General features: G+C 46.9%; 1 protein-coding gene across 3 annotated transcripts in view; it reads left to right on the top strand.

The window, feature by feature from the left end:
• CAPZB (capping actin protein of muscle Z-line subunit beta) overlaps positions 1–23568 on the top strand; it is a 1142657-nt gene that overhangs the window by 977557 nt on the left and 141532 nt on the right. The window lies entirely within an intron of this gene.

Raw genomic sequence — 23568 nt, 5'->3', positions numbered from 1 at the left:
GGCCGGGACACAACCTCCCACCTCGGGCCAGGAGGATAGGGAAGCCAGAAAAGAGAAGCGCAGGGAGAAGCACCACAAGCGGCGGGCCGAGGCCTCTACATCGGCCCCGCCAGCTAAGCGGGCTTCTCCCTCCAAGACCTCCGAGCCTTCTGCTTCCCGGCTCCGGTCACCTTGCTTCTCACCGGGACCAGAGGAGGAGGAGGCCCGGTCTCCCTCGAGGTCATCGAGGTGGCACTCCCGTACCGCCTCGGTGGCCTCGTCCAGGTCCACCAAAAGCTTAACTGACGCAGATTAGGACCGGATGATGAGAAGATTCCTCCAGGCCTAACTGCAGATGAGAGTGCTCCTGCCTCCCCCCCTTTTTCGCTCCGATAGCTCCCTCTCCTACCCGCTTCTCGGGTTTTTAGTCCTCGGAGCCGAGTGGCGTTGGAGCCCGGGGGTGTGTCGGCGCCGATAGTATCGGGTACTTCGGCGCTGACAGAGCCCTCGAGTCTGTCAGGTCCCTTTTCGGCGGATCTGAGCTCTCTGAGCTGAGAGCTGAGCTTCAGATCCGAGGGTGTCAGTGTGCCTTCGGCTCTGTCCAGGTCTGAGCATACTGGCCCGTCGGATCCGATGGCGTCGGCGCTGATCCCGATCCGCTCGTCGGATCCGAGGGAGGGTTTGCTCTCGGATCCCAGAGAGAGCAGCTCTCCTTCAGCTTTTGACGTGGTGGAGAGGGCTCTGTCCAGGGATTCCAGGCCCCCGGCCACAGCTACGGCTCCACCCCGCACTCCCTCTCAGTTGACTCTGACTTCTATCACCTGGCCCCAGGGACAGCCTGCTCGAACGTCCCAGGTAGTTCCCTTGTTGGGACATGATGAGCCTGGTGAGGCCTCCTCGGACAGGCCCCCCCCCCCCCCCGAGGAGGTCCCTCGCAAGCACAAGTGCAAAAGGAGGCACTTGGACTCCCCTGAGTCCTTGACGGAGGACACAGATTTGGAGGAAGAGGAAGGCTCCCCAAGATCACCCCCCGAAGACGTCTCCTTTGGAGACATCATGGAGATGCTCAGAATAAGGGGAGGGTGGTCCGCCCCAACGCCTACCTCAGACGAGTCTGTGTTCCTGGAGGCGTTTGAAGCAGGCCCGTCTACCTCTTGGGTGTCCCCTCCAGCCGACCCCCTGGTAGACCTGATCACTACCAGGGCGTGGAAGGAGCCGGACCCTGTGGAGCCCATCCCGAAGAGACTTGATAGGATACTTAGTCCCCCCCCTCCGACAGAGTGCACTGGAGTAAGGGATCCCGGTAGATGCCATGTTGGTGGCGGCAGCCGCCAAGAGGGAACTGGCCCAAGAAAGTCCCTCGGTCCATCCTCCTAGCAAGGAGTCTCGGGTGATGGACCGCCTTGGGAAGCGAGTCTTCAGTTCAGCCACCTTCTTGGTAAGGTCACTGAACTACATGGCACATGTCATACGGCTCCAGCGAGACCTTATTAAAGAGTACGCTGGGTCGCCCCCGGAGTCCATGTCGGCAGAGGACAAGCAGGTGTACTCTGCCCGAATGGCCACTCTTAGGTCTATTTCTAATATCCATATGCGGCTACTATCCCATGCTACAGAAGGAGCCGCTAGAGCTAGCGGAGCGGGCGTCGTCATGAGGCGACAGGCGTGGCTCCGCCACTGTGATTTCGCGGAACCCTTTAAGGCGTCGTTCCCTAATGCCCCATTCGATGGTTCTGCTCTCTTTGGCTAAACCGTACGCGAAACGTTAGTCCAGAGCGAGAAGGACGGGAAGACGTCTGCCGTCGGAGTCTGCTTCTCTGCTCCCCAGAGGTCTTTCTCCAAGAACCAAAAGGGACAGAAGAAGATGTGGTTCCGGAAGTCGCATCAGTCCCGTGACGCTCCGGACACCAAGTCCTTCCGAGGCAGAGGAGGACAGGGTGGACGCCGCCCTAGGGGCAGAGGGGGTCCGAGGAGTTTTGGGTCCAGAGAATCATTCTCTGATCGGCCCACGCAGCAACCCTGAGGGGTTACCCGACTGCTCCACTCTGGAGGCAGTCGGGGGGCATTTTTCGAGGCACCTGGCAGCTTGGGAGTCCATCACGACAGATCGCTGGGTGCTTCGTATCATATCCAGAGGTTACCAAATCCCATTTCTTCATCCCCCTCGCAATCCCAGATTCCTCCCCGATGTCCCCCCAATCAGAGGGAGGCCACGGCTGCGGAAATCCAACAGCTGCTAGAAAAAAGAGCCATTCAGCATGTCCCCCCAGACCAGTTCGGATCGGGCTTTTACTCCAGTTTCTTCTTGGTGCCAAAAAAGACTGGGACTTGAGGCCAGTCCTCGATCTATCCCTCCTGAACCTGTCAGTAACCAAAGAAAAGTTCTGGATGGTCACACTTCAGTCCATTCTCCCCCTCTTGCAGGAGAATGACTGGATGTGCTCTGTAGACCTCAAGGATGCGTACTACCACATCTTGATGGACAGACGCTCCAGGAGGTTCCTTCGCTTCCGGCTAGGAGCCAGTCATTACCAATTCAGGGTCCTCCCCTTTGGTCTCACCACAGCCCCCAGAGTGTTTACCGAGGTTTTGTCAGTGATAGCGGCCCACCTGAGACTCCAGGGAATTCAGGTCTTCCCCTACCTCGACGACTGGCTCCTGACCGCCCCCACAGGGCATCTACTCTGCGAAGCCAGGGACTCTTTCCTCCATCTAGCTCCCCGGCTGGTGATCACAGTCAATGTAGAGAAATCTTCCCTCCTGCCAATCCAAATCATAGACTTCATCGGGGCCAGATTTGATACATGCCGGCTCTTAGCCTTCTTGACTTCGGACCGGCTTCGAACCCTGAGACTCCATGATGTTCTTCATTCCACATTGCTGCAGTCCTAACTATTGGGTAGTCCGCTGTCCAGTCGGCCCGAATACCAGAGTATATGGCTGACGTCGGTCAGGGCGCATTAGACTGACGTCAGTACGTCAGGGTACTAATGCGCATGACCGACGTCATATCCTCAGTCTTTTTTGCCGCATGGTCCGATGCAGAAGCAGTTTTGCGAGTGCAGGTTGGCGTTCTGAAATTTTCTGAAGTCGGAGTTTCAGACCGAATCAGAGTTGGCTAAGTACCCGTTGGGGAACATTTTGGTTTTTCTTGCCTCAGTATTTAACCGGATGTCAGAAAAAGTGAATAACTGTATTTCTTGTGGGAAACAGATACCTCATAGGGATTACCATACCTTGTGTATACCTTGTTTAGGGCCTGAGCACGACGTTGTTGGATGCCGCTCTTGTGCTAGGTTTAACAAACGCACTATTAAGAGAAGGTTAGACTGTGCCAGGTTAGTGTTTGGGAAGCGTTGCAATTATAAAATGCCGCCGGATGCTCCGACGCCCGCTTCCAAGAAGCGCAAGGACAAAACAGCGAAGCCTAGGGTTGATGAACCGGCAGTCCCGGACGCCGGTTCTTTAGAAGGCTCAGTGGAGCCAGAGGTTTTGCCAGGAGTTTCTTTGGAGTCTCAGGCAGAGACTTTACTGTTACAGGATGTGCCTTCTCAGGAGGTAGGCCAGGCTGAGGGGGCTTCTCAGGTAACTGTTCTTCCCTCTCTTCCCAAGGTAGTTAGAGCCTCTCCTTCTGTTTCCAAAACTTCTTTGAGAGGTAGGCCAAGTTTAGCTTCAGTGGGGGCTTCTCCTAGCACTTCAGGTTCTGTGCCTAAGAAACATATGCTTAAAATGGCAGAAGATTTGATTACTATGATTAGAGGTTCTATGCCCCCTCCTGATAAGAGGCCTAGGGTGGAACCTGAGTTTGATAGTTTTGAACAGTGTTCAGGGGCTTCTGAGTCTTCTGCGGAAGATTTGCAGGAGTATCCTCCTTATTCTGATTCTGATGTGGATGATTCCACTCCTACAGCTTCTCCTCCTGAGGATTTCTCATTTTCAGAGACTCTGCATTCCATGAGGGAGCACTTTAAATGGGAAGGCCAGGATTACTCTGATTCCAGGAAAAGGCTTAGGGAATTCTTGTTTTTACCCCAGCATAGGCCCTTAGCTATACCTCCTGTGTTGAATGTGGTGGAAGATGTTTTTGCAGAGGCTTCCCTGAACCCTGATTCTTTGCCTCCTGCTCCTGTTAAACCTGATAGGTACTATAGGGTGCCTGAAGCTCATAAGTATCTTTTAAGAGTCCTAGGGCAGACCCGAAACTGTTTCTCAGGGACCTAAAGGTGTTAAGGCCTCTGTGGTTAAAACCCTGTTCCCACTGATAAAGAGGCAAGGGCTTTGGATAGATGGGGAAAGAAAGTGTATACTTCTTCCACTTTAGCCATGAGGGCGTTGAATTGTCAGTTTCACATGCTTAAATATCAAAATTATCTCCTTTCCCAACTGAAATCTAAGGTGGATGCTTTGGCGGAAGGTATTGAGTGTAAAGAGTTGCTGGATTTAGTTCATGTGTCTGAACAAGTGGGTAAGCATTCTTTGCAATGTGGTTTTGATGCTGTACAGGCCTCCTCGTGGGTGGCTGCCACTAGTTCTGTTCTTCGCAGGCATGCCTGGTTGAGGGATCAGAATTTAGCTGAGCATGTTAAGACAAGGATTTTGGATGCTCCTTTACAGTCTGATGTATTGTTTGGTTCGCCTGTGGAAGCAGTTTTAAAGAAAATGGAGGACAAAGCTAAGTCTATGCAAACTGTTAAAGATTTTTAGCAGGTGCAGCCACCAAGTTTAGTAGAAATTGGCCTACTAAGGGATGGACATATCCTGCTTATGATTCCCAGTCTAGGGGTAGGTCTAGACGTGGTAGGGGTAGAGCTCAAGGTTCTTTTAGGCCTAGAAGAGGGAGTTCACCTGCTCAGACTTCTGGTGAGGGCAGGGGTCAGTCCTTTCGTAAACAGACCCAATGACCTGCCTTTTCAGCTGCCAGTAGATTCTCGCCTGGCAGCTCCTTTGGGAGGAAGACTGTCTCTTTTCAAAGAAAATTGGGATTTAATTACTCAAGACAGATGGGTGTTGGATATCATTCACCACGGTTACAGATTTTATTTCCATACATTGCCACCTTTCAAAGGCATGCCAGACGCTCCTCCTCCACAAAGGAAAGAGGCTCACAAGCAAATTTCTCTGTTACTCCAAATAGGGGCCATTCAGCCAGTCCCTGTATCAGAAAGGGGCCTAGGATTTTATTCTCGCCTGTTCCTAGTACCAAAGAAGGGGAACACGTGGAGACCAATTTTGGATTTATCTATCCTCAACACTTATCTGGACATTCCCAAGTTCAAGATGTTGACGTTACAACAGCTTTTACCTCTGCTGGGCAAAGATCACTGGATGGTAACTTTAGATCTCAAGGAAGCTTACCTTCATGTGCCTATAAGACTAAGTTGCAGGAAGTATCTGCGTTTCGAGCTGGAAATTCTCATTATCAGTTCTCTGCATTGCCCTTTGGCTTATCTACTGCCCAGAGTATTCACAAAGGTTCTGGCTCCAGTGATAGCTTACTTCAGGCTAAAAGGAATTCAAATCTATCCTTACTTGGACGACTGCCTGATTCTGGCTCAAGAAAAGGAAGACCTTCTACAGCATCTGGAATATGTTATAGCAGTGCTAAGATGCCTAGGGTATTCTGTGAACGAAATAAAGTCCAGTCTAGTACCCTCTCAAGACATGTGCTTTCTGGGTGTGAGACTGAATACAGCAGCCCAGATGGCCTTTTAACCCCGGACAAACAAAAGAGTCTATCCCTTTACTTCCATCAACTATCTCATCAGTCCGTGCTGACTGCAAGGACAGTCCTTCAAGCATTAGGGTTCATGGCATCTTGTATTCTGGTGCTTCCCAATGCCAAACTGCATATGAGGAAGCTGCAATGGTATCTCAAAATGTATGGACACAGCACTGCCAGGATTTGGACACTGTCATTCAAATAATACCTTGCCTTCAAAAAGAATTTTTGTGGTGGGCTCAGGAATGTCACCTAAACAAGGGACTCTCTGTGACCCGGCCAGAGGCGAGTCAGATTTTAACGACAGATGCCTCGGACATTGCTTGGGGAGCTCATCTAAATGGAAAGTGGATACAAGACAAGTGGCCTGCCAGACTACAGCATCTACATATCAACATGAAGGAGATGTTAGCAGTCCAGTTTGCATTAATGGCTTTCAAGGAGTTACTTCTTCCAGGGCAGGTGTTGATTCTAACAGACAACACAACTGTCATGTGGTACATCAACAAACAAGGGGAACACATTCTTATCCTCTATGCAGGCAAGCAATGATTTTATGGGAGACTGCGCTCAGCTTGCAACTAACTCTTCAGGCAAGGTTTCTGCCGAGCACAGAACTCCTTAGCAGATGTGTTAAGCAGACAAATCATGGATCCCCACGAGTGGAAACTGGATCTTCATGTATTTCAGAAATTGACAGTGTCATGGGGAACTCCAGACATAGATCTGTTCGCTTCTCCACTAAACCACCAGCTGCCAAAGTTTTGCACAAAGGGGTTTCATCACACAGCTTGGAAAGTGGATGCTCTTTCTTTCAGTTGGAAAAATCTTCATGTGTATGCCTTTCCACCTCTGCCTCTTCTTCCAAAGGTGCTCTTAAAGGTCAGACAAGACAAGCCAAGGATGATTTTAATAGCTCCAGATTGGCCTCGCAACACTGGTACCCACTACTAAGGAGTCTGGTAAGGAAGCCTCCATGGCCTTTACCTTTGATTCCACATCTGTTATCTCAGAAGGACGGTCATCTGCTCAATGTCAAGCTTCACTCACTTCATCTAACAGCCTGGCATATTCTGTGTTGAAACACAGCAGGTCTCAACTTCCTCAACAAGTTTTAAATGTGATTATGGAAGCTGGAAGACCTAGTACAAGGAAAGTGTACGCAGAAAAATGGAAGAGGTTTTTATTTTGGAGTACAGCAAAGAATTTGGAGATTTCTGAGCCTAATTTGAATGTGGCTCTTCAATATCTTACTGAGTTATTGGACAAAGGTTTGTCCTTCTCTTCCATTAAGATTCATGCTGCAGCAATTTCAGCTCACTATGATTGTGACCCACCATTGTTTTCGCATCCTTTGTTCAAGCAGTTTCTTAGAGGGGCAAAGAATATAAGACCCCCAATAGAGCTCCTACTCCTGCTTGGGATCTCAATTTTGTGTTGGAAAAACTTACTCTGCAACCTTTTGAGCCTCGGCTACTGCTGAATTGAAATACTTGTCATGGAAGACTGCTTTTCTGTTGGCTATTACTTCTGCAAGAAGGGTGTCTGAGTTGCAGGCCCTTATGGCAGTAGAGCCCTTTTGATTTTCCATAAGGATAGGGTATCATTACGCACTAATCCTTCCTTTATGCCTAAGGTGGTTTCTAGTGTGGCTTTAAACCAAACTATTCATTTGCCTACTTTTTATGCAGACCCCCAAAATAAAGGGGAAAAGATTTTGCACACTTTAGATGTACACAGGCAATTGCGTTATTATTTAAGCAGGACTAAGGATTTTAGGCAGTCTCAGCAGTTGTTTGTTTCTTTTGCTTTGAGTTCGAGGGCAAGCCTGTGTCAAAACAAACTATTTCTAGGTGGATTGGGTTTTGCATTGCATTTTGTTATTCCCATCATGGCAAGGAGATTCCAGCTGGGATTAGGCCTCATTCCACTAGGGCTACTGCCACTTCAACAGCATTTCTAAGGGGTGGCAACTAAGGATATTTTGGAGGCAGCTACTTGGAGTTCAGTGCATACTTTCTCTAAGCATTATCACCTTCCTCTCTACTCTAAGTCTAGGGCTGGTTTTGCCACAGCTATTTTGCAAGGCATGTTGTCAGCTCCTGCTTCTTTATGATTTGCCAGCCTCCCTTACCTCTGCTTTGGGATTCTACCCAATAGTTAGGACTGCAGCAATGTGGAATGAAGAACATAGTACAGTTTTGTACCTACCATAAATGTAGATGTTCGAGGATCCACATTGCTGCAGTCCAATTTACCCTCCCTCCTTCCCCTCTGTGTTTAGAGGTGGTTGTGTAGGTGAGGTTATATGCTGATATTTTTGTATATATTTTTGTATATATTGTACATATTTTTGGTGCAGGTATATTGGGCCTTGTCTTTTTAGGGTCTTCTGACATCTGGGGCAAGAAAAGACTGAGGATATGACGTCGGTCATGCGCATTAGTACCCTGACGTACTGACGCCAGTCTAATCCGCCCTGACCGACGCCAGCCATATACTCTGGTATTCGGGCCGACTGGACAGCGGACTACCCAATAGTTAGGACTGCAGCAATGTGGATCCTCGAACATCTACATTTATGGTAGGTACAAAACTGTACTTTTCGGGCCATTCTTCAATCCCCATCTCCTTCAGCAGCTTTGGTCCTGAGGGCCCTAGGGTCGATGGCAGCTGCCATCAACCTGCTGCCCATGGCGCTTTTGAACATGAGGGTCCTGCAGTGGACCCTCCAAGTCCAATGGTCCTTCCTGCATTACCCTCTAAACCATCCCATTCGCCTCAGCAGGGTTTGCAGGAAGGCCTCACTGTGGTGGCTCCAGTCCCCGGACATCCTCAAAGGTCGGCCCTTTGCTATGTCCCATCCCCTAACCACGGGCGCCTCTCGCCTTGGGTGGGGGGGGCATTGTCTAGGCAGGACAGTCCAAGGCATGTGGGATCACACGGAGACCTTGCTGCATATCAGTGTCCTAGAGATGAGGACGGTGCTGTTGGCGTTGCAAGCACTCCAGAGCCTTCTTCCCATGGGGACTATTGCGGTCCAGACGGACAACATGTCGGTAGTCTGGTATATTAACAAACAAGAGGGAACCGGGTCCTATCCACTTTGCTGAGAGGCCATGAGAGTGTGGGAATGGGCGATATCCACCAACCACTTTCTCATAGCGACGCACATTCCGGGATGGTCCAACATCCTAGTGGACAGACTGAGTCGCACGATTCTCTTGCCGTACGAGTGGTCTCTGAATCCTGAAGTAGCGAAACAAATATTCTTCAAATGGGGTCAACCTTTTTGCGATCTTTTCGCTTCTCCCTCAAGCACGAAGTGCAACGACTACTTCGCTCTAATTCCCCCAACCGGGGAATCCCCCCCGAGGCGCTCTGGCACATGCTTGGCCACCCGGTCTCCTTTATGCTTATCCTCCTCTTCCTCTAATGCTGAAGTTCTTACAGAAAGCCAGTCGGCTGGGGAGCAGAATAATCCTCATTGCCCCATTCTGGCCTAGTCAGGCTTGGTTCCCTTATCTCTGGTCTCATCTAGTGAATCCTCCCTGGATTCTGGATCCCATCCCAGATCTGATCTCGCACCTGTTAGACCTTCCGACCCTGAATCTGGACAATCTGAAGCTCACGGCTTGGTTGCTCCTGTTCCACTCCTAGCTAGGACTCCTGGTATCTCTTCTCCGGTCAAAGCTATCTTAGTGGCGGCCCGCAAGCTGTCTACTAGAAGACTTTATGATAGCAAATGGAAAAGTTTTTCTGTTTGGGTGGAGCAACAAAACTTAGACCCCTTTACGGCTCCGTTCCCCGCGGTGTTAGACGTTTTATCAGGACTTTTTTTACCAAGGAGCCAGCTGTTCCACAGTCAGAGTTCAGCTGGCAGCAATTTCACATTATCATGTGGGGAGTGATCTAGGCCCTTTGATCTCAACCAGATTGTGTAAGGCCTTTTTGAAGGGTACCTTCCTACTAAGACCCCCGGTGAAGGACGTAGTCCCTCCTTGGGATTTAGCGCTCGTGCTCCAGGCTTTGACAGCTCCTCCCTTTGAGCCTGCAGCGTCAGTGGATCTTAAACTATTATCCTGGAAAACAGCCTTTCTCGTCGCTATCACTTGGGCCAGAAGGGTTTCTGAACTACAAGCCCTTTCTGCCAAGCCACCGTATTTGACTTTTCACAAAGACAAAGTATCCCTCAGGACCAGTCCCTCCTTTCTTCCTAAGATTGCCTCCGAATCAAATATCAGTCAAACTATTAACTTACCTGTCTTCTTTCCCAATTACCAAAACAAAGGCGAGTATAAATTGCACTCGTTCGATGTTCATAGACAACTACGTTTCTACTTACACAGAACAGCTGGTCATAGGCAATCAGACCAGCTGTTTATTTCCTTTGCTAAAACTAATTTTGGAAAGTCAGTTTCTAAAGTCACACTGTCCAGATGGATTTCACAGTGTATTCTACTAGCATATGAAAGTTCTGGCCGGCCCACACCCCAAGGAGTCCACGCCCATTCTACTAGGTCAATTTCCACCTCTGCTGCCTTTCGTTCTAGAGTCTCATTGGATGAAATTTGTTCAGCAGCCACTTGGGCTTCATCTCATACCTTTATAAATCATTATAAGTTGGACCTGGTCTCCAGAGGGAGAGCATCCTTTGGCTCTGCAGTGCTCCGGAACATCCTTCCATGAGGACCTCCCAAGATTTAGGTAGCTGGGGACTCGGTCCCATAGGTTGATGCACAAATGAAGTTAACTACTTCAGATTAAGAAGTTATGTACTCACCATAACGTTCCATCTGAGTAGGTAAACTTAATTTGGCAGCAACCGCCCCCCCCCTTCCCCCTGACCGTTGGATGTTTATATTACTCTTATTGTCATCTGATTGTATCGAGGTCAGACCATAGACTGGCTATTTGCTGCAGGTCTTGCATTAGGCAAACTCGATCTGAGGTCAGGTAGGGATGGCAGGAGGTTATGGGTAGGGGGAGGAGCTTGGAGCTCGGATCTCAGCTGTTGGAAACTGCCGGCTCGGATCCGATATGGATCTGAAGACCCATAGGTTGCTGCCAAATGAAGTTTACCTACTCAGATGGAACGTTATGGTGAGTACATAACTTCTTCTTATACCAGGCAGGGTCAAAGCTTGCACTGCCAGGACCTTGGCCTCCTCTGTGGCTTTTCAGAAAAAGCTTGATTCCAGAAGTATTCTAGAAGCCACATCATGGTCCTTCCTGCATACTTTAACAAAGCACTACATGCTTGATTCCTTCTCTAGATCTATGTTAGGACCATTCTCCAGTGGCTCCTGGACCCTTCCCCTTCCACTCCCTGCTGTAGTAAGCTAGGGTAATCTACCCATACAGCTAAGGCTACTGCAGCAGTGATCAATATGATGAACATAGTACGGTTGTGTAAGTAAACTTACCCTAACAGTAGATGTTTGAATGATCACTGCTGCAGTAGCCGCTCCATCCCTCAGGCTTTTAGTGTGTGTGTTATACCATGGTGTGAACATTTATTTATTATTACACACTTTCACGCACACTTTCACGCACACTTTCACGCACACTTTCACGCACACTTTCACGCACACTTTCACGCACACTTTCACGCACACTTTCACGCACACTTTCACGCACACTTTCATGCACACTTTCACGCACACACATGTCTTTTCAGGGCTCAGCCTCGCTCTCTATATTGGCTTGAAAACTCTGAAGTGCTTGGTGTCAAAACTTATCTTTTTAGTCAGCTGAAGCTAACAGTTTGGGAGTGTGGAAGGTGCCCTGAAGCTTTGGAAGCTTGGCAAGATGTAGCCCATGTAGCTAATTCTACTGCAGCCGTGATCATTCAGACATCTACTGTTATGGTAAGTTTACTTACACAACTGTACTTTTATGAGAATCAGGAGTCCCTTAGGGTGAATCATTGCTTCTTTCAAAGTTGGTGCTTTGAGTTTCCCTGACCCAGTATATTCACTTCCCATTTCTCTCTGCATATCTGTAACTAAGAGGTAAAAGATCCCAGCATACCTTAAGTGGTTGCTTTCCTCAGGCTTTTAGTTAAGCAAGTGAATGAGATTAGAAAGAATGATCAGTTCGTTTACTACTATCCAGGGAGAGGAGGATTTGGTTGCCAAGCTGGACACGTTTCAAGTGACTTGCCAACTGTTATATTTTGGCCATTGGGGCATCATGTAGTAAAATGCCATGGCCATCTCCAGGGCATGCTTCAAACATTGCTTTCTTGAGACATGTGCTATACATCTTCTTTGGCATCATTGCAGACCTTCTTCAAAAATTACTGCCTCAACTTTGAAACTGGGATTTGGGCTTTCTTTGGAACGTCAGTACTGCAGATGTTCTTCGTGTTTCACTGTTGCAGTCATCACATTTGGGTTATCCCTGCTTGGGTAGCCCTCGGCTGGCCTGAGTACCAGAGACTTAGTATTTCTCTGTTGGTTGCTGTCGCTTGAAGACTGATATCAGATCGTCAGGGGTATAAAGGAAGACAGCTGATGCCATTACATCAGTCTGTCTTTCCGTGGAGCCCAAAGCAGAAGCAGTTTGCACGAGTGCCAGTCGGCCGCTACCTGAGTTTCGTTTCCAAATTGAAGTTGAAGTCTTCAAAAGCTAAGTACCCTGTTGGGGATCCTTTTTTCTTGCACTAACTGATATAAGAATTGTCTCGTCTGTGGAAAGCAGATACCACACCGGGACTTCCATTCCTACTGCGTCACTTGTCTAGGCCCAGACCATGACATCCCTCGTCTGTTCTGTGCTTTAACACCAGAACTATTCGTCATCGGGCCCTTATTGTAGACAGATACTTCCGTTTACAGTCCTTGAATTCCGATGTGGCTTCCGTAAGCCATCCGACAGCAGACCACCTGAAAAAACGTAAAGATAACTGCACAAGACTAAACCTCCCGACGATGCTACCGCCAAGCTTGAATGTCAGTTCTCCAGAATTCAGTGAGGTGCTTTCTCAGCCCCTGATGCCCACTTCAGTTAATTCACATGCCTCTGTCGAGACCCTTTCGGAGTCCAGTATGCCGCAGAACTCTTCTTCGTCTAAGGATCCCGCGATCGTCTCTACCTTGGATGGGTCCAGAGCCACTGTGCAGGCACCGGCTTCTGAGGAAGTCCTTCTCAACACCAAATCCAGACATAAACCGCCGCCTTCTTTCACGGCTACCGTTCTTTCTAAACCAACCGAGTTCCTTAGGCCCAGGGGTCAAACCACCCCCAAGAAACCGCCTTCCAGCCATTCTTTGGCACCTGCTCCCTTGCCTCAGTCACAAATGCATAGAATGGCAGAGGACCTTATGCTGAATGGGGTAGACAAGCCACTCCCTCAAAAAGAAAAGAGATCTGTCTCCTGAAGTTTTGTCCGAACAAGAGTTAGATGAATCTGATGCATCTGACTATGAAGACATGCAGACCCTCTCTACATATGAGGATTCTGATGCAGAGGAATCTATTCCTTCAGCCTCTCACCCAGAGGATTTTTCCTTTGGGGAAACCGTGCATACTTTAAGGGAGCATTTCAGATGGGAGAGTCAAGACTACACACAGTCTGAAAAGAGACTCAGAGAGAGTTCCTGGACCTTCCACAGCACAAGTCCTTAGCCATCCCCCCAGTCCTAGATGTGGTAGATGATGTCTTCCTTGAATCCAGCTTGACTTCAGATGCCCTCCCTCTTGCTCCCAGAAAGCCAGACAGGTTCTACAAAGTCCCTGACTCTCTCAAATATCTCTTTGAAAACCCAACAGCGGACCATGAGGTCATTACTCAAGGCCCAAAAGGGGTTAAAGCTACTTCAGCTAAGAATCCCATGCCCTCAGACAGGGATTCCAGACCACTAGACAGATGGGGTAAAAAAGTATACACCTCAGCTACTTTTGCTATCAGGGCACTCGATTGTCATTCCATATGCTTAAATATCAGAAACATACCTTGGAACTCCTTAAACAAAAAATTACCTCCTTTCCTGCATGGGCAGAATCTAAAGATTTACAGGAATTAATGTACTCTGCTGGTCAAGTAACTAAACACACTTTGTGCTGCGGTTTTGACACCCTAGAAGCTTCTTGCAGGGCAGCAGTCACTGGATCTGTCAGAAGACATGCATGGCTTAAGGAACAACCCCTGCCAGACCATGTCAAATCAAAATTGTTGGATGCACCCTTGCATAAAGTTAACTTATTTGGTACTAAAGCAGAAGAGGTGCTAAAAAGATGGAAGAAAAAGCAAAATCTATCCAGACACTTAAAGATTTCTTACAGGTACAGCCTTATAGGTTCAGCAGGCATTTTCATTCCAAGCACTGTTCCTTTCCTGCACCTAGTAAATGGGGCCAGCCTAGCCCCTGTGGAAACAGACATCAAGACAGCAGTCCCATGGGTTGCAGAGATCTAAGCAGTGGACTGCCTCCACTTCAAAACCAGGAAGTTCTAAGCCACCTCCTTATGGCAAAAACTCACAATGACTCTCCCCCTTCCTAATTTGCCTCTGCCCACCATCACATACCCCTAGGAGGAAGACTCTCCTTTCACCCAAGCACCTAGGCCACCATTACCAAAGACCAATGGTTTCTGAACATTGTCTCAGGGGCCCAAATTCTCCTTCTACACCCTTCCAACCCCAAAAGGGTTCCCAGATCTACCACCAAATCAATGGGCAGAGGCTCAAAAGCAAACCCATACCCTGTTCTGCTTGGGAGCAGTAGAACACGTTCCTGCAATGCAGATAGGCCAAGGCTTCTACTCCAGCCTTTTTCTGGTAACCAGAAAAGAGGGCACCTGGCACCCCATCCTCGATCTGTCCATTCTACACACCTTCCTGGTGATCTCAAAATTCAAAATGCTCACCCTCCAGCAGCTGCTACCCATGCTGTCCAAGGGCACTTGGCTAGTCACCCTGGACCTAAAAGAGGCCTACCTCCACATTCCCATTAGGGAGTCCTGTAGAAAATATCTTTGCTTCAGGGAGGATCTCAGCACTTTCATTCTCTGCACTTCCCTTTGGCTTATCTACTTCTCCCAGAGTTTTCACAAAATGCCTGGCTCTGGCCATTGCGTTTTGCAAAGAAACATTCAGATTTATCCCTACTTAGATGACTCCCTTATTCAGGCAGACAGCCAGGAAAAGCTGATGAAAGACCTGGCCTTTGTAAAGGACCTACTAACCTCAGTAGGGTACACGATCAATGAAAAGAAATCCAAACGGGTACCCACCAAGAGGATAATCTTTCTGGGAGGAAGTCTGGACACAGCATCCCAGATGGCATGCCTAACACCAGAGAAACAAAATTTCCTATCAGCTTACTTCTCTCACCTGGCCACCAGGTCCCAGCTTTCTGCAGGGGATATCCTGCAAGCCCTGGGGTTCATGGCATCTTGCATACTCCTTATTCCATATGCCAGACTCCATATGAGGAACCTTCAGTGGTACCTAAAGAGCCTTTGGTGTCAGCACTCTCAAGATCTGGAAACTCTTCTACCTATTATTCCTTGCCTGAGGAAGGAATTTCTTTGGTGGGCAACAGCCTGCTGCCACAACAAGGGACTGCCCTTCTCCCCACACCCCTCTGCCCAGACCCTGACCACAGACACATCAGACTACGCTTGGGGTGCACACCTGGACTGCAGATGCATACAGGGCCTATGGAACCCCAGCAACTTCCCCTGCACATCACTCTAAAAGAGATTATGGCTGTGCAGCAGGCCTTGATAGCTTTTTAAACCCCTTCTCTCTCCACAGGTTCTCATGATCAAAACAGACCACCACACTGATGTGGTACATCAGCAAGCAGGAAGGGACTCGCTCCTACCTGCTGTGCAGGCTGGCCATGACCCTTTGGTTCACAGCCTGTTCCATGCATCTACAACTGTTAGCACAATACCTGCCAGGCTCTCTCAACTCCCTGGCAGACCAATTAAGCAGAAAACTGTTAGACCCCCACGAGTGGCAGCTCAACAGAAACATCATCTTACTAATAACTCAGAAATCGGAAACCTCAGAGTTCGACCTATTTGCCTTCCACGCCAACCATTAGCTCAACAAATTCTGCACCAGGTAGCATCACTGCATTGCATGGAAAGTAGATGCCCTATCCTTCCCCTGGGTAAACCTCTCAGTCTTTGCCTTTCCTCCCCTACCTCTCATTCCCAAAGTAGTGATCAAAATAAGGGAGAAAAAACCTAGGGCCATTTTCATAGCTCCAGACTGGTCCAGACAGCACTGGTACCCCTTGCTGCGCAGCCTGTCCCCACTGCCCCCATGGAATCTTCCTCAGGTTCCCAACCTCCTAACCCAGAGGGAAGGGGAATTCATGCACCCCTAATTGCAAACACTCTATTTGACAGCTTGCCTTATAACCTGACCCGTCGGCCCTCCTCAGTAAACAGGTTCTGGATGTTATCTGAGAGGCCAGGCGCCCTAGCACCAGAAAGTCTTATGCAGATAAACTGAAAAGGTTCTACACCTGGATCTAGGCTAAGGGAGCTATTACGGCACAGCCCTCCATCCCTCTCATCCTGGACTACTTAGCTGACCTACTACACAGTGGTCTCTTTCTCCTCTATAAAAATTCACGCCTCTGCTATTTCTGCTCATTTTCCCACTGAGCAGCCTTTTTTTCACACCCTCTGATCAAGCAGTTCCTCAGAGGGGCTAACAACTTGAGACCCCCTAGAAGGGCACAAACACTGGCTTGGGACCTTGGAAAATCTCACCCTGCCTCCATTCGAACCACCTTCTTCTGCAGAGCTAAAATTTCTCTCCTGGAAGATAGCCTTCCTCCTGCCCATCACTTCAGCAAGAAGAGTCTCTGAGCTGCAAGCACTCATGACAGTGGAACCCTTCATAATCTTCCATGCAGACAGGGTATCCCTCAGAATTAATCCATCCTCCATGCCCAAGGTGGTATCCAGTGTGGCTCTCAACCAATCCGTCCATTTGTCCACCTTCTTTCCTAACCCTCAAAACAAGGGGGAAAGGATTCTGCACTCTCTCTAGATGTGCCCAGACAGCTCAGATACTATATGGACAGGACTAAACCCTTCAGAAAATCTGATCAACTGCTGGTTAGCTTTGCTTCAAGGGCAGAGGGCAAAGCCATCTTCAAGCAAACCATTTCCAAATGGATAGCAGACTGCATCCATTTCTGCTACAAGCAGCATGACAAGCCTCCATCCAAGGGGGTTAGTACCCCCACCTCTGCAGCATTCCTCAGAGGGGTCCCCACCAGGGACATCCTGGAGACTGCCACCGGGACATTTGTTCACACCTTTAACAAACATTACCACCTGCCTCTCTTTTCTAAATCCAGGGCAGGTTTTGCCTCTGCAGTCTTGCAGGGCATGCTACCCAGCCCCTAGCATCCTCGGCTGCCTCCACCCATTTCCTCAGTTTTGGGAATCTTACCCAAATGTGATGACTGCAACAGTGAAACACGAAGAACATAGTACAGTTGTGCACACTTGCCATAAATGTAGGTGTTAGAGTGTCTTCACTGTTGCAGTCTTGGTTTCCTCCCTCCAGCCCCCTTTTTCTTTTTGTTACTTTTCTTCCTTGTTGTTCTCCTTTCCTTAGAAGGGACATATTGGTATTTTTTCCACTGGTGGGGTCCTGAAACCAGAGCCTGGCCTCCTACTTTGGGGGCTTCTGACCGGTGAGGGCAAGAAAAACTGATGTAATGACATCGGCTGCCTTCCTTTATACTCCTAACGACCTGATGTCAGTCTTCAAGCGACAGCAACAGACGCAGAAATACTAAGTCTCTGTTCTTCGTGTTTCACTGTTGCAGTCATTACATTTCGGTAACCTGCTGGCAGGTTGCCCTCAGTTTGCCTGATTAACAAAGTCTTGGGTCCTGCGTCGGTTGCTGTCCCTTCTTCCATGACATCAGGTCATCAGGGGTATAAAACATGCATCCAACGGCATTACATCAGTCTTACTTGCCGTGCGGTGCCCGAAGCAGAAGCTGTTCGCAAGTGCCGGTCAGCCGACTCCTGAAATTTTCGTTTTCGAGTTTCAGAATCAAAGTCTTCAACTTAAAGCTAAGTACCCCGTTGGGGAAACTTTTTCTTGCTCCTTACCGATGCCAGTAAAACTTAATAATTGCATTACTTGTGGAAAGCAAATACTTCACAAAGATTTTCATTCGTACTGTATTCCTTGCCTAGGCCCTGACCACAACGTACATTGCTGTCGGTTTTGTGCTTTATATAATCAGCACACTATCTGTCGTCGGATTTTTGCCTCCAAATATTTCGGTTCTCAGTTTAATTATCCAGAAATGTCGTTGGTTAGCCATCAGACTACCGGAATTCCAAAAAAATGAGAAGATAAAGACAGAGACAGGCCGCCGAGGTCCAAAACTGCTGATGACGCTTCTCCTAAGCAGTCGCCAGTTCGCCGGTACTCAGTGAGGTGCTTTCGCAGCCCCTGATACTCGCTACTTCTAATTCGCAGGCCACTACTGAGACCCATTCGGAGTCCGGTATGCTGCGAGATGCTTCACCTACGGAACCCACGGATGTCTCTACCTTGGATGGGTCCGGAGCCGCTGTGCAGGCACCGGCTTCTGAGGGTGTATTCAGGCCTACAGACTTGCATATTAAATCGACTCCACCTTCATTACTAAGGCCTAAATCTCAATCTATTTCTAAAAAAAAGACTCTCAGGCCACATGTTCAAGCTCCTATGCCTAAAAAACAAATGATCAAAATGGCTGAAGATCTAATTACTCTAATCAGGGGTAGTCAACCCCCCCCCCCCCCCCAGAGGCCTAGGGCTGAGCTTGATTATGAACCTTCTGATCAGGATTCTGTTTCTTCTGACTCTTCTAATGACCTGGATTTGTCCATACCTACTTATGAGGATTCTGATGCAGAGGATTCCATTCCCCTCTGCTTCCCCTCCTGAAGATTTTTCTTTTGGGGAAACTTTACATACCTTAAGGGGGCATTTCCACTGGGAAAGTCAGGAATTTTCTGATTCTATAAAAAGAGGCTTAGGGATTTCCTCCTTCTACCTCAGCATAGGCCTTTGGCTATACCTCCTGTACTAGACATTGTTGATGTGTTTTCGGAATCCAGTATGGCCCCTGATTCCCTGCCTCCGGCTCCTAGTAAACCTGACAGATCGAAACCCAAATGTAAACAGAAGCCTTCCAGTCGTTCTCCGGTAGATAAATGAGTCAATAGGATGACATAAATTCTCCAGGAACGTAAATTATACTCCACACTTTATTTTTAAGCTTAAAACATCCAGCTTTTCGTCAGTTAATGAAAACCAACTTCCTCAGAACGGAAAACACGTTATGAACATTCAAAACCTTACTTATAGTTTTATATCCCCTCGCGTGGTTTACGTGACAAAAAACATATTATTACTACTTCTTTTTCTTCTTTCGGCTTTTCCCCAGTTAGGGGTCGCCACAGTGGATCATCTGTCCGCTCATGAGTGGCAGTGGAGTTTTACAGTGTTGAGTTGCCAGCTCGGCGCCCAACCTTCCACAGAAGGCACATACACACACACTCACACCTAGGGCCAATTTAGAGTGTCCAGTCCACCTACTGCATGTCTTTGGAATGTGGGAGGAAACCGGAGCACCCGGAGGAAACCCACGTGACCAGAGGGATGACATGCAGACTCCGCACAGAAGGCACCCCAGCCAAGAATCGAACCGGAGAACGTCTTGCTGTGAGGTGGCAATGCTAACCGCTGCACCACTGTGGCCGCCCAAAAACCATGTTATTACAATTCTTAAAAAACATCGGGTTAGTTCAAGACGTAATATCAGGAACAAATAAAATAAAAAAAAATAAAAACTGTGAAAGCTGTAAGCTGGCAACATTTAAAACAAATCTGTTTGTTAAAATGTTTAAAAATGTGTATACATGTAAACACTCCGATCTCCAACAGCTGAATACTCCATAAAATAGTCTTGCTAAATCGCTACTCAGCAATAAATTGATAAACACTGATCAATATGATAAATGGTTGAATTAAAAAATGAAAATACAAAGTGCTTAATATTAAACAAACATCACGGCCGTTCTGTAATTGTCAATAACTGTCTGGGTGTTCTACATGTGTCTGAATCATAATACAGAATGACATTGTGACGAAGCAAGAACACAAATTCTATTACATTAAAACTCCAATACGCTACTATATGAGCTCTTATTATAACCCATAGGTCGTATTATGTAGGGCTAAACAAAAAACATATGAATGGATACATAAGTATAATCCTAAACTCTATACTTAATCATATTGCAATGAATTTAAATATGATTATCTCATACTCCATCATAAAGAACCACTAAAGATTTGAATAAGATAAAATAAAATAATACAAATAATATTGTTACTCAAATGAATATCCCTCCTGTTCTCATGATCATGGTTCTACATATGATAGAAAAAACCTGAACAGTAAACAGAAGGTAGTCTATTCTGTCATAAAGGCATGTATATTAACTGTAAATATACATAAAAACAAAAACCTGAAACTAGGAATTGACTTAGGTTTCATCTTTCCAAACTCTTGAGTTTAAATAGACATGTTATGGACAACATACCATTTAGGCCGGGATAATGACAAGCATCCAGGTTCAACTGCCATACCAATTCCTTCATCTCCAACCACAGAGATTCCGGTCCCCCCCTTTTTTCCGATTGTATCTGATCAATAACAGAAAAAACAAATTCATGGTGGGGGTTCTCCATTATATGTTTGGCCAAGGCATTCTCCAATTTTTCCTTCCTGATAGCATACCTATGTTCATACATACGTTCCTGCAGTTTTCCATCTGTTTTTTTCTATATAGAAAACCGGACAGTGGGAACACCTGGCCAAATAAACTACATGGGTACTGGCACAGTTGAATCTACACTGGATGCCATACTTAATACCCCTGATTACAAAGGAGGTGCCCGTTTGAATAAACCTACAAAATCTACACGTTACATTTGTACATGCCTGATCTAAAATTAGAAACCCTCGGCCTCATCTAGAGTAAGCCTTTAAAGTTAAGACCCCTTTTGAAAACTGCCTTAGGAAATTCGGCCAATTTATTTTGGGCAGAACCTTCTTGCATCACCAAACTCCAATTTTTTTGAATAATAGAAACAATCTCCTTTGCATCCAGACTGTATGTCAGGATGAAACTGCAAGGTGGACTACTCTAGGGGCCTGACCAGGGGTAGAAATAGCTTGTCTGGTAATGGTCTTATTTAAAATGGGTAAATAATTTAATTTTATTTGTTCCTGATATTACGTCTTGAACTAAGGGCGGCCACGGTGGTGCAGTGGTTAGCATTGTCGCCTCACAGCAAGAGGTTCTCCGGATCGATCCTCGGCTGGGGTGTCTTCTGTGCAGTCTGCATGTCCTCCCTGTGGTCACGTGGGTTTCTTCCAGGTGCTCCAGTTTCCTCCCACATCCCAAAGACATGCTGCAGGTGGATTGGACACTCTAAATTGGCCCTAGGTGTGAGTGCGTGTGTGTGTGTGTGTGTGTGTGTGTGTGTGTGTGTGTGTGTGTGTGTGTGTGTGTGTGTGTGTGTGTGTGTGTGTGTGTGTGTGCCTTCTGTGGAAGGTTGGGTGCCGGGCTGGCAACTCAACACTGTAAAACTCCACTGCCAATCATGAGTAGACAGGTGATCCGCTGTGGTGACCCCTAACCGGGAAAAGCCGAAAGAAGAAGATGATTACGACTTGAACTAACCCGATGTTTTTTTAAGAATTGTAATATGTTTTTTGTCACATAAACCACGTGAGGGGATATAAAACTATAAGTAAGGTTTTGAATGTTCATGACGTTTTTTTCCATTCTGAGGAAGTTGGTTTTCATTAACTGACAAAAAGCTGGATGTTTTAAGCTTAAAAATAAAGTGTGGAGTGTAATTTACGTTCCTGGAGAATTTATGTCATCCTATTTGACTCATTTACCTACCGGAGAACGACTGGAAGGCTTTTGTTAACATTTGGGTTTCGTACAGTTTTTATTTTTCTTGGTCTGTCGTGAGTGTTTGTTTAAGTAATGGAAGCCTTGCCGGTCTCGCCGATCGGGTCACCTACGGAGGTGGAAGCGGGTAATTTAACCTAGTTAATAGAACTCCTCTCACAAAAAGTGAACACCCTTTCCAACAGTGTGGAGGATATCCTAGGATCCCAACAGAACACTAGGGCCAATTTCACCAACATTCCTCAGGCTAATAGTGTTGAAGTGATTGGTGCAAGTAATTTTATTACATTGCCTGCAGGGTCAGTGGGACCTGCACATCTTTACAATGATGTCCAACAGCAGACGAGAGCCAATGATGGGGTAGGAGCTAGGGTCAATGAGGAATCATGAATGGATGTTAATCGACCCCAGGGGATTGCCTCTCTTCAAACACTGAGTGTACCGCCGGTGGTGGATTTAACTACAACGTCTTGTAAACTGAACCAGTGGTTGAATCATTCTTTCTCTTTTCATGAAAACAATGGCAACAACAGTACAGAACAAGGTACGTCCATAGACATTGATATACCTAGTAAATTGAATTTGTTTGATCAGAAACTCATTAAACTAAGGAAAATTCAATTAGAGGTAGCGTATTTTGGAGAATGCCAACGTTCTAAAGTAGTACCTAAAGGCCTCAGATCATGGCAATACCCTACGGGGTTAGTGGAGGGTTCAGCCTTCCACCTGGATCTTATTCAGCTTTTCGATAGACATGGTTTTGAACTCCTTAAGTTAATATGTAAGCATTATCAACTGGCTGCTGATGAAATGACTACGGATATTAACAAACTGGACGAGGAGATTAAGAATGATTCTAATTTTCTGAGGTATAGGTATGATTATGAACGTTCGTTCACCAGTATTGACCAACACATATCTAAAATCACAGCAAATAAGATTAAGAAATTACATAGGGACGTAAAAGCTTATAAAGATGGCGTGGCTTACCCTAAGCCCCCCAAGTCCCAAGGGAACTATTTGGCTTTTTCAACACGTCAACTTGATGAAACCCATCACTACCGGCCTGAGATCAGGTGTGAACACTCATGGAACAGTGTGTCTGTCAGTGGATGCCAATGACCGATTGGATCAGGTCCAACGTAGCAAACATCTGGCATCTCAGAACAGGTCTAATAATCTTCCAGTAGAGTCAGAGTTTTCAAATTTTCAGAACTCTGCCTCGACTCAACCTCAGTCCCAAGGCTGGAAGCCAGGAACAGGAGAAATCAGATCTGATAAAAGTAGGACATGATCAATCTTTCCAGAGTTCATGTAATATAATAATGAATACTGGCCAGGACTTCAAGATATACAATTTTTCCGATTTTGTCTTCACAGACTTTAGTGGAACTATTGGCGAAAGGACTTTCCTTTGTCCCTTCTAAGAGGGCGAATTTGGCTAAAACTCTAATAGATTTGAAATTGTTTATGAGAAAACAAAATTGGTGATTTTTATATACCTAGTACTTATAATCCCCCTTTACATCCCTCGTTGGGGGTTTTTGAACAGATTTGTGATCTTGACCTACGCCACCTGTTGTATCAACCGATGTCTAAGCAAACATCTAAATTTAATATTAGCAAGGAGGAAAGGTCCTTATTAGAACTACTATGCAACTCCTCTGTCAGGGTGATGCAACCCGACAAAGGAGGTGGGCTGGTAGCAGTGAGTGTGGACGATTATGATAGAAGAATGGAGGATATCTTAGCCTCCAAGACATACAAGGAAGTATCGAGAAATGAACTGAACATTGGTCTATCTCAGGTATCCACATACTTTAATGACATGTTCACTAACAAGGTGCTAGACCTAGATGTATTTAATTTTATGTCTATACCAGCCC

The sequence above is a fragment of the Protopterus annectens genome, chromosome 2.part0 (genome assembly GCF_019279795.1).
Source record: "Protopterus annectens isolate FY-2018-M chromosome 2.part0, PAN1.0, whole genome shotgun sequence".
NCBI classification, from domain to species: domain Eukaryota; kingdom Metazoa; phylum Chordata; order Ceratodontiformes; family Protopteridae; genus Protopterus; species Protopterus annectens.
Note: the sequence above shows the minus strand (reverse complement) of the source record. Positions and strands in the feature narration are given on the sequence as shown.